Raw genomic sequence first — 10,876 nt, 5'->3', positions numbered from 1 at the left:
ATTGGCATTTTTATATACACCAACAAAGTCCTGTGAATCTTAAAACTTCTCAGACTATACCTTAGAATATTTGGTTAAGTTTTTCCCCTATTTTAACAATGGCGGTACTTGATCAGGAATGTATTGGGAACTTTAAAATGACTCCACCCTGCTCAGACAGTGCCTTAGGAGAAGATAAAGTTGCAAATTCCTAATTGAACAATGAAAAGTCCCCAACTTATACATATAGTGAAGCAAAAACCCTAAGCTAGGTGGTCTATTTTTAGATCTAATACAAAAGGGTGCTAAGTACCTATAAAGGTTAAATTAATCACTAAAAGGTCAAGCAACTTACAAAAGGAGCTCTGAACTCAATTCAGGGGTTCAGGAGTTCAGAGGAGGGTCTCTGAACTCAATTCAGAAGTTGAGGATTTCAGTGAAGGCCTGGAGATTGCTTGGGATGATCTTGTAGTGAGTGATAAAGACTGACTCTCTCTCCCTTAAGGCTCAGGCCTAGGCCCTTTCTACTATTTTCTCTTTTCCTTCACTCTCTCTCTCTCTCTCTCTCTCTCTCTCTCTCTCTCTTTCTCTCTCTCTCTCTCTCTCTACTTAATTTCTTCATTTGTATTAATTAAAATCTCTATAAAAACCCAGCTGACTTGGGTATTTTCATATTTGGAAATTTTTCCCATGGTGACCACTTATTTTTAATATAAATCAAGACACTAAAAATTGTCTTTACAGTTTGGTCGAAACCTTTACAGTTTTGGTAATTCACAGTCTTGGAAACCCACCTTTTCATGGTTACATTCCTGCAAGAAGAGATAGAGATACCCCATTCAAAACAACCACAGGCAGAATACAATATCTGGGAATATACCTGCCAATACAAACCAAAGATCTAAATCAACATAATTACAAAGCACCTTTTATACTGATGAGTCAGATTTAAATTATTGGGGAAATATTAATTGTTCATGGGTGTGCAGAGTCAATATAATTAAAAGGAAGACTGTACCTGAACTGTTCTACTTCTTTGGTGCCATCCCAATAAAACTACCAAAAATTATTTCATTGAACTAGAAAAAATTACAAAATTCATTTGGAAGAATAAAAGATCAAGAATATTAAATAAATATTTTTTTAAAAAGGAAAGCGGTTTTGCAGTACCAGATTTTAAACTATATTACAAAGCATTAATTATCTGATACTGGCTAATATCTAGAAAGTTAAATCAGTGTAACAGAACAGATATACAAGAAACAGTAAAAAATTATAGTAATCTTTTATTTGACAGAAGTATAGATCTAAGTTTTGAGATTAAGAACTCACTATTTGGTAAAAATAGCTGGAACAATTGGAAATTAATTTGTCAGAAATGAGTTAAAAATGATATTAATAATGATATTAATGATGATGTTGTTGAGATACTGAGGTTTGTTTGATAATTAAGTACCCCTCAATGAAGTAAGGCAGATAACCTCACTCACTGGGTCCAGTGTGCTATAAGGCCTCCAAGACAGTGGTTGATACACAGGTCAAAATGAATTTATTTTACAAGCAAAGGAATAGGAAGAGAGGATTAAGGAACAGAGGTTCCCTAGCTGTAAGAAAATGTCACTAGCCTCCCCCTCTAAAATTCCCTCATGGGGATTTCTTCTTCATCTTGATGCTCCCTAAGTCCTGGCCTGTCTCTGGCTAAGATTGCCCAAATCTAACTAGCTACCCCTGAATCTAATTAATCTTCCAAGGTTGGTTTATAGGATGAAACAGTTCTCCAAGTATAATCAGGATTGAACTCTTCATGGCTGAGATCAACCCAGTTTAGCCTGGCTGGAGTTTGGCTTCAGGTCCTCACTGACACTGCCTATGCTTAGTTCAACCTCACTGTTCACATATCTTCTTTGGGTTCATCTTCTCAGCAGACAGGAACACTTTACTTCCACTTCAATGTAGATTTTATCCAAGCAAGAACAAAGAGATATGGTATCTTAACTCTCCTCAGCTCTGGGGACAGGAAGCCAAGACCTCCAGACAAGCTAAAGAAACAGGATGCCCAGAGAGTGGATGTCCCTTCATATCCTCTCTCTGAGTTCCAGAATCCATTGTCATTTTGGTTCCTGGCATGCGGCTAGCTCTTCTCCTACAAAACTCTTTCCTTACTTACATTTCACCCATTTATCTCTCTTTCCCTCCAACACTATGTATATAGACTAATATCTTACATCATTCACTAAGATAAGATCAAAATGGATTCATGACCTAGACATAAAGGGAGATATCATAAGCAAAGTAGAACAGGAAACACATTGCCTATCAGACTTCTGCATAGGAAAGCAATTTGTAAGTATAAAAAGAGATGGAGATCATTCTGAGATGTAAAATGGATAATTTTGATGATATTAAATTAAAAAGTTTCTGTACAATGAAAGGAATGTAGCTAAGATTAATGGGAAAGCAGAAAAGAGGGGCAATTTTTTATAGACAATTCCTCAAAGATATCATATCCAAAGTATATTGAGAACTCTGTCAAATATATAAGAATAAGAGCCATCCCCCAATTGATATATAGGCAAGAGATATTGACAGATGAAGAACTCAAAGCCATCTATTGGTATATGAAAAAAATGTTGTAAATCAATACTGATCATCTCATACCTAATAGATTAGCTAAAATGATAACAGGGCAAATGGAAATGTTGCAGGTATTAAGGAAAAAATGGGGACACTAATACACTGATGGTGGAACTGGGAACTGATCCAATAATTTTTGAGAGCACTTTCGAATTATGCCCAGAAAGTTATAAACTTCATTGCATTGTAAGCTATGAGCTATATTTCTGGGTCTGTTTCCCAAAGAGTTCAAGGAAAAAGGAAAAGAAGCTATATGTTCAAAGATATTTATAACAATTCTCTTTGTGATGGCAAAAAACTGAAAATTGAGGGGATGTCCATAAATTGGAGAATGACTGAGCAAATTTGTGGTAGGTAATAGTCATGGAATACTACTGTGCCATAAGAAATAATGAGCAGGTTATTTAAAAAAGAAAACCTTGGGAAGATCTACATGAAGTAATGAAGAATGAAATGAGTAGGACCAAAAGAACATTCTCTACAGATCCAGAAACAATATTTGAAGAAGAACCTTTGAATATCCACCTCCAGAAAATGAACAGAAAAACAGAAACACTAAAGACCCAATCTGTCTGTCTCTGTTTCTGTCTCTGTCTGTGTATGTCTCTTTCTGTTTCTCTAACTCTGTCTCTCCCTTTCCATAGTTTTCTGCCTAGTGATACCTTCCATAGTGTGGGGAGGGAAGGAAAGGGTTGAGATAACTAGGAATAAGTTCTATTAAAAAAGAAAAAAGACATGAAGTGAGAAGAATGGTCTATGATGACGTTGCATGTATTGGAATTCATTTCCCAATACCTTTCCTCAACACCTTTCTTCAATACTTCCGAAGAAATAATTGCTCGCTCATTTCAGTAAATATAAAACCATAAAGAGCACATTTTTTATGACTTTCGCAGATGTTTCTTTCTTCAGACTTAATATGTCTATGCTAAATTACAATGTTTATAAGGGAAGGATTCCCCAAGATCATAAAGGATTCCAACCAAATTAAAAATACATTCTAAATACAGAAAATATCTCCAGAATGTTAGTATTTGGGCCGGATGTTGGCAAGAAGACCTCTTAGTTACTTTGCTTTCTGATATGCAGATGGTTATCAATATTCTTTATAAACAAAGAGCTTACCTCTTCTAAGTAAGGAAATAAAGGATTTAAGGTTTATAGATAAAACTGTGTGTGGTTTCAGTTAGAACACAGGAAACCTGGGGCTTATGGTTAAAAGCTCTGGACACATTTTACTTCCCTTCTTTAAGAAACCCAACCTAAATTAAATATGTTTATGCATGCTTATTAGTTTAATATGAGGAAAAGCTTCCTAACATTAAGAGCTACCCAACATGTAAATTAGTTGCCAAGGGAGTTAATGAATGTTCTTTCACCAGAAGTATACAAACAAGATCTCAAAGACTATATATCAGGTATGTTATTCATATATGGACTCCACAAGATAGACATTGAAGTTCCTTCTTTCCTACTCTAAGGCAGTTTCATTTATAAAGCAGTAGACATATTCTAAGTAATCAAACTATTGAGAATTGGGTCCACGCTTGTTTTCCCCTGAATTATATTTTTTAGGCTGACCTAAATGAGGAGGATAGATCTAGATGATTTCTAGGATGCCTATGAACTTTGGCATTCTATGATTTCATGATTGGAGAAAAATAGATGATCAGGGATTCAAAAGTAGAAAGTGTCATTCAACAAGAGAGTGATGGCAGCTGCTCAGACTTGAATTGTGAATGGGAGGTGTGTTCTGGAGTAAAATTCAAAACAGGCTGTTGGAGGGATAGTTAGGAGACTCAGTGGCTAGAGTGACTCAAGGGACGTGGACTCAGATCTAGCTTCAGACACTAACTGTGTGACCCTGGGCAAGACACTTAGCCCCAAGTGCCTAACCCTAACCACTCTTCTGCCTTGGAATTGATGCTTAGTGCTGATTCTAAGACAGAAGGTAAAAGTTTAAAAAAAAACCCAATGTGGTGGTGCTAAAGGCCAAGAAGAGTAAGAAGATGACTCAGGATTCCCAACAGGATAAATCATTGATCTCATTTAGGAGAGTCATCAAGTTTGGGTAGAGTATCTAGGAAGTTTCCTTTATTTCCATGTATAGGATGCCTATGCTAATCCTTACCTCTAGAAATGTTGTTGGGCTAATAAATATATCATATAACAACTATCATAGAATAATAGTAATGACAGATAATATTTATGCTAAAGCTTTAATATTTGCAAAGCATTGACATGCCTTATCTCAGTTGATCTTTGCAACAATACCTTGTAGGTAGTATTATGCCCATTTTGCAAATGGAGAAGCTGAGGTTCAGAAAAGCTATTTGACAGGCATCACACAGTAATGCCAGAGACAATATTCAAACTCATATCATTGTCCCATCAAGTTAAGCATTCTTTCCATTACAGTACTCTCAGGTTCTCAAATGAAAAAGACATCATATTACAGTGGATAGAAGAACAGTCGTGAGATCAGAAGAACCTATCTTTAGGCCATGCTTCTGGTACATGCCAATTGTGGGACCATGGGGCAATATGGAAAATTAATGTTGAATTGTGATATTTAATTGGCTTACTCATTTACCCCCCCCCCCAAAAAACAGTTGGATTTTAAATCTACAAAATAGTCTCTCCCCTATGCTATAAAACTGGGTTGAGATCTAAGGGAGAGCTGAGTCACCACTTGACTCTCTTAAGAGATGAGGTAATGAAGTTAATAGGCTCTAGGCTGCCATTTTACATTGCCACATGCCAGAATGTGTTAGCATTTTCTGGGTCTATTGCCATCCTCCCAAGACAAAGTAGTAAGGGAGGAGTTGAAGTCTCTGAGACCACTTCCAGAGTTGTCCAGGAAAGGGCCCGGATGATAACATCAGAAGGGCTATATATTGGCCTTTATGACAGGAAATTCACCTAGCCTACCTGCTTAGTTGTTTGCCTGTGTCAACATGGAAATTTAGAAATCCCCAGTTTACTTAGTTTAAAGGTAGAAACCCCAGGTTTTCTCCCTGAAGGAAGAGGTTTCTCCCTGAGGGAAGGTTCCTCTTCACCAGGCAGTGAACTTCCTGGTAGTTTGGGTGGGAACAGCTAATCCTATCCAATATTGAACATCCCTTTTGTCCCAATGGTTTCTCCCCCTAGGCTAAGGTCCATGACCAAGGTGACCCAGCCCTGGGCTGAGTCTTTCCCTTTTGTTTCCATTGTAGGGCCCCAGCCCCTCACTATTATTCCTGTCTGGAACTCTTCATTTTCCTTTCTCTCCATTGTAAAGTCAATCAACTGTCCCTCTAATCCTAAACCCCCCAGGTCACCTAGAGTGGTATATGGGTTCCCCATTGTTCCTCCAAGTCCATCCTGAGTCAGTGGCACTCCCAGGGGCTAGTGACCAGGGCGTCTTGACTCTGTTCAGTCTTGGAAACAGCTCTGTTGTCCTATTAGTAGAGCTAACTCCTTTTCCCTTGATTAAAGAGTGATTTTGACTATTTAATAGTTCTGTGTTTTTTCTAGTTGACAACACCTTTCAGCCTCTCTCTTGGGACCTGCCTTTTGCCCTGCTCAGGTTCTGTAGACTCTATTTGGATCATTGGAAGGAGTCTACCAGCTAGTTAGAAATCTTGAGTAGCTGATGAATAAATTAACTTAAATTTACTATATAGAGCCTCTAGAGAATTTCATTCATGACAGGCAGCCATTTAACCTGAGTGGCTCAAACGACTTTCTGTTGACTTTATTGTTAGGGTCTGAGTTGCAGACCACCCAAGGAGCACATTGTGACAAGGAAATCACTTTAAAAGACTGATATATATTAATTTAAGGTCGCCAAGGAATTCAGCTATGTAATTCCTAAATGAAACTCAAGTCAGCAGTCAACCTTTTATGGAGTTTAATTACAAACAGGAGGAAGAAAGGTATTAGAGAGAGAGAGAGAGAGAGAGAGAGAGAGAGAGAGAGAGAGAGAGAAAGGGGAGAGAAGGGAATAAAGCTTAAATACCCCCTCTGTTTAGGCTGGGCCAAAAGGCCCAAGCCCTTAGATAGCTGAGGCAAAGAAAAGAGATCAGTCCCTATCACTCACGTGACCAAAATGGAGAAACAGTCTCAGGGGCCTCCACCTCCAGCTTCCTTCAGAGCAAGCTTCTCAGAGCACAACCTCTCAGAGCAAAACCTCTCCAACCACCCTACTCCTCATACCCCGCTATCTTTAAGGAAACCATCCAAGTTCCCTCCCCTCAGTTCTCACATCTACCAATCACTGTCCATGTCTTCCCTGTGCCAATGGTGGCTCTAGCTTAACCCAGGACTGCCCAGAGGTCTGTGGCTTTGTACATGTCTGTTGAAGGTCATATTCTCAAATAATTAAATTTTGATCTATGCTGCAGCCCTTCCTAAATCCTGTTAGGACTGAGTAGGGTGGAGATTGTATCAATTCTAAAATCAATCATGACTCAAAGAACTTCCTGTTCTATGCTTAAGCATAGGTCAAAGCCCTTTCCATTGTTCAGCAAAAGGTTTCTGTCCTAAAGTAATCTTAAGTAGGGAGGATAAAGACCCTCCCATGCCAAGGGGTTCACATTCCAATAGACTATCAGTAGGAAATTTTTCAAGTATGAAATTTCCCAATGGTGAAATTTCCAACATTTATAAGTCTAAGAAATTTTAAGGTTTACAACATGAAGACAATGCAATTCAAGCAAGGGAAAGCCTTTATTACTAGCATGCTATCACTAGCATGATAGGGAAAAGCTCAGCAAAGGAGTTCCATTCTGCCAGAGTTGGGACTCTACATATATACCTCACAATATTACTTAACCTGGATTATTGTTTAAACCCTTGAGCACTTTATGGCTAGTTATTTCGCTGAAATATTGCAAAGTCCTGAAACACCCTGCACTCAGCTATTTGCTGAGATGTTTGCAACTGGGCAGCATAGCTGGAGGATGTGTTTATCAGATGGGTTGTGACATGGGCACTGTACCCCCAGAAACCCAGGCCAACTATAATCAGGGAAACTCCCTTGCCTTTGCATCCTTGTGACTCTTAACCTAGAAACACCCAATGACCACCCCCCCAGGGTCCTGAGATGTTTATCCTCCTTGATTGTCCTCTAGATTTAAGATAGACAAAGAGATGAATCTTTATGCCTCCAGGCAGACCCCTGTCAGATGACCACCTCACCCCACCAAATGCCTGAGGGACTAACACTCACTCTGGTCTCCACCAGGACATAGCATCTAAAGAGTATATAAACCCCAGAACTGATGTTGTCTAGGGGATAGCCTCTCCATCCTTGCTGTCCTCCCAAAGAACTGCTCCCCATTTTGCTGTTCTACCTTGCTATCCTCCTGGCCATTCTCAACATTATTTTCTAAATTTATAAATCTCTTTTTTGTTTTTAAGCTAAGTTTTGGAATCTTGCATGCTTGCAAAAGGTATCCTTCCCCAACCCCAAAGGTATCCTTCCTGCCCATAACAGGTTGGAGGTCCTGTGCCCTTTTTCCTTTACTTCATTATGTTCCAGGCAAGGGAATTTCCACAAGGGAATTCCCCATCTCAAGGGAATCAGATGGACTAAAATAAATTCATATCTTATGGCAGTCATCACTGTCTTCTCTGTAACTTGGGAGAACAAGCTATATGCATTCTCATTGAAGCCCCCAAAAGCATAGATTATAGGTATGCATAAGTATATATTTACACACACATGTGTGTGTGTGTATGGATTTAAATTATGTGAAAGACTACGACTTCTGGGACTCAGTGCGTAAGTGTGTGTTGTGTCTATTGTATAAATGGAGATTTTGAGCCTTTGGACTTCATCCCCCAGAAGTCCCTTAGTATTTCCCAAAATTCCATTTTCCTTATTCCCCACATTTTGTGATTGTATTTAAGTGGTTGTAACTCCTCCCTCTTTCTCTTTTTGGACCTGCAACCAGACTTAATTCAGGCAGTTCTTTTTCATTAGTTATTATTGCCAACATGGAATTTAGGAATCCCAAACTTGTTACCTAGTGAGATCTGATGAACCCCAATTTTCAGGACTAGCTTGTAGATTGGAGACCCCAAAGCTTGTACTTGTTCATTTTTCCCATGGGAATCTACCCTGAAGGGAATCGCAATTTAGAAGTTTCAAACTGAGGGGGAAACCCTCAGGGAAATGACAATCCTGGTTGGGTGAGATTAGCATATGCTAAGGACCCTTTTTGTTTTAGGTAATCTCCCCTATGGTGTTAAAACCTTTCTCAAGAAGATCCACACCTGAGCAGGAACCAGCCTTTAGTATCCTTTGTAGGTAGCCCCTTTTCTTACACTGTAGCCTCTAGCTAGAATTCTTTTCCCAAGCTTGATTGTATCCTATCAGTGTAGTTTGAACACTCCCATTTTCCTTGTAGCTATAGTGATGTCAATCATCTTTCCCTGTCCCTGTGTTATGGGGTTCAGGTGTGTACCCCTGGGGTTTGAGAAGGATACCTTTTGCAAGGATGCAGGACTCCAAAACTTAGCTTAAAAACAAAAAGAGAAATTTATTAATTTAGAAAGTAATGTTGAGAATGGCCAGGAGGATAGCAAGGTGGAACAGCAAAATGGTGAGCAGTTCCTTGGGAGGACAGCATGAATGGAAAGGCTGTTCCTCCATGGGGACAGCATGGATGGAAAGGCTATTCCCCCAGATGACATCAGTTCTGGGGATTTTATACTTTTTACAACAGTGTTAGTCACCCAGGCATGAGGTGGGGTGATCATACTGGGTCTGCCTGGGGACATAGAGATTCCTTAGTTTTAGAGGACAAGCAGATGTCTGATAGGATATAGGATCAAGGTGTGGCCTGAAGGTGCATCTTTCTGTCCATCTTAAATCTAGAGGACGATCAAAGGTAGATGGTCATCTCAGGACCCTGGGGGGGGGTCATTGGGTGTTTTTAGGCTCAGATTCACAAGGATGGAAGGGAGCGAATGAGTTTTGCTGATAATAATTCGCCTGAGTTTCTGGGGTACAGTGCCCATGTCACCTGGATTCCCCAAATGGTGGAGAGGTTCCTCAAATTCTTTTGTTCCTCGGAGTCCATCCTGAGTCGGTGGCACTCCCAGGAGTCAGTGACCAGGGCGTCCAGACTCTGTGCAGTCTCTGGGAGCAGCTCTATTGTTGCAACCTAGTAGTGCTAACCCCTTTTCCCCTTGATTAAAGAGTAATTTTGACTATTTAATAGTTCTGCGTTTTTTCTATTTGACATTATTAATAAAACTTTAAAAATATAATATTGTTTTGTTTATTGATTATTAATTTTGAAACCCACATTTTTGGCTTACCATGAAGCGATTACAAATTCTTAAAAATTTTTGAGCAGATAGCCTTACAGTAAAGATAGTAAGTTTGCCAGGTCACTGCCCAACACGAGGTCCGGTGGTGGGGTGTGCCTGCACTCCTGTCCCACCTTGCTGTCTGTTGCTACCTGCTGTTTCTCCTGCCCATCTGCTTGGCCAGCATGCCTCACTGCTCTCCACCCAGCTCGGAGCCTCCTCTTGCTGAGACCAAACCCACCACAAGAGCCTGCCAGTCCCAGCCATTTTTTCCCACAGAGGGTGACATATAAAAATCTTTCTGCCCAATCACTTTCCACACTCCACATGTGTTTTTCTAGCCTGTCCTAGCCATTTTCAGTGTGGAAAAAAGAACCCCACACCTTCTAATTTACAAGCAGATTTCTTCAAAAGCTTATCCTGAACTCCTAGTTTAAAAGGCTGTTTCTAAAGATTTTTCACAGGAAGGGCAGTTAGTTCCAAATCAGTAGATTTAAAGTCAGTTTTGGAGAATAAGCCTGTTTTTTTTTCCTTCTTTCTCTTGACCCAAAACACCAAGGAGAAGCATTTTTTCTCTCATATGCAAATATGCTATTATTTTTCCTTGAAGTTTTACTTCTTTCTGTTTACTCTTTAAACAACCCCCATTCAGTGTCTTTCAGGAAAAATGCTATGGCAAAGCATGAAATCTAAATGGATAATAAATATGGGGGTAGGGGAAGGATACTTTAAAAGAGATCTGGGAGTTTATTGCTAACTACTTTGAGCTTATTCTCCTCCTATAATAGCAAACAAGTCTATTGGGATTGGTGAAAAGGATTTTGACTGCACTGCCTGTCTGTACCTTCTCATTGGTTCATATTATTGTATTTACTAATTGCTTTAAGGTTTAAATTTTTTTTGTTTATCTGTTTTAATTTAATCAATGTCTTTCTGTTATACTGAATCATTTTAAGCTACT

Source organism: Monodelphis domestica, chromosome 8 (genome assembly GCF_027887165.1).
Source record: "Monodelphis domestica isolate mMonDom1 chromosome 8, mMonDom1.pri, whole genome shotgun sequence".
Taxonomy (NCBI): Eukaryota; Metazoa; Chordata; class Mammalia; order Didelphimorphia; family Didelphidae; genus Monodelphis; species Monodelphis domestica.
This window is presented reverse-complemented; position numbering follows the sequence as displayed.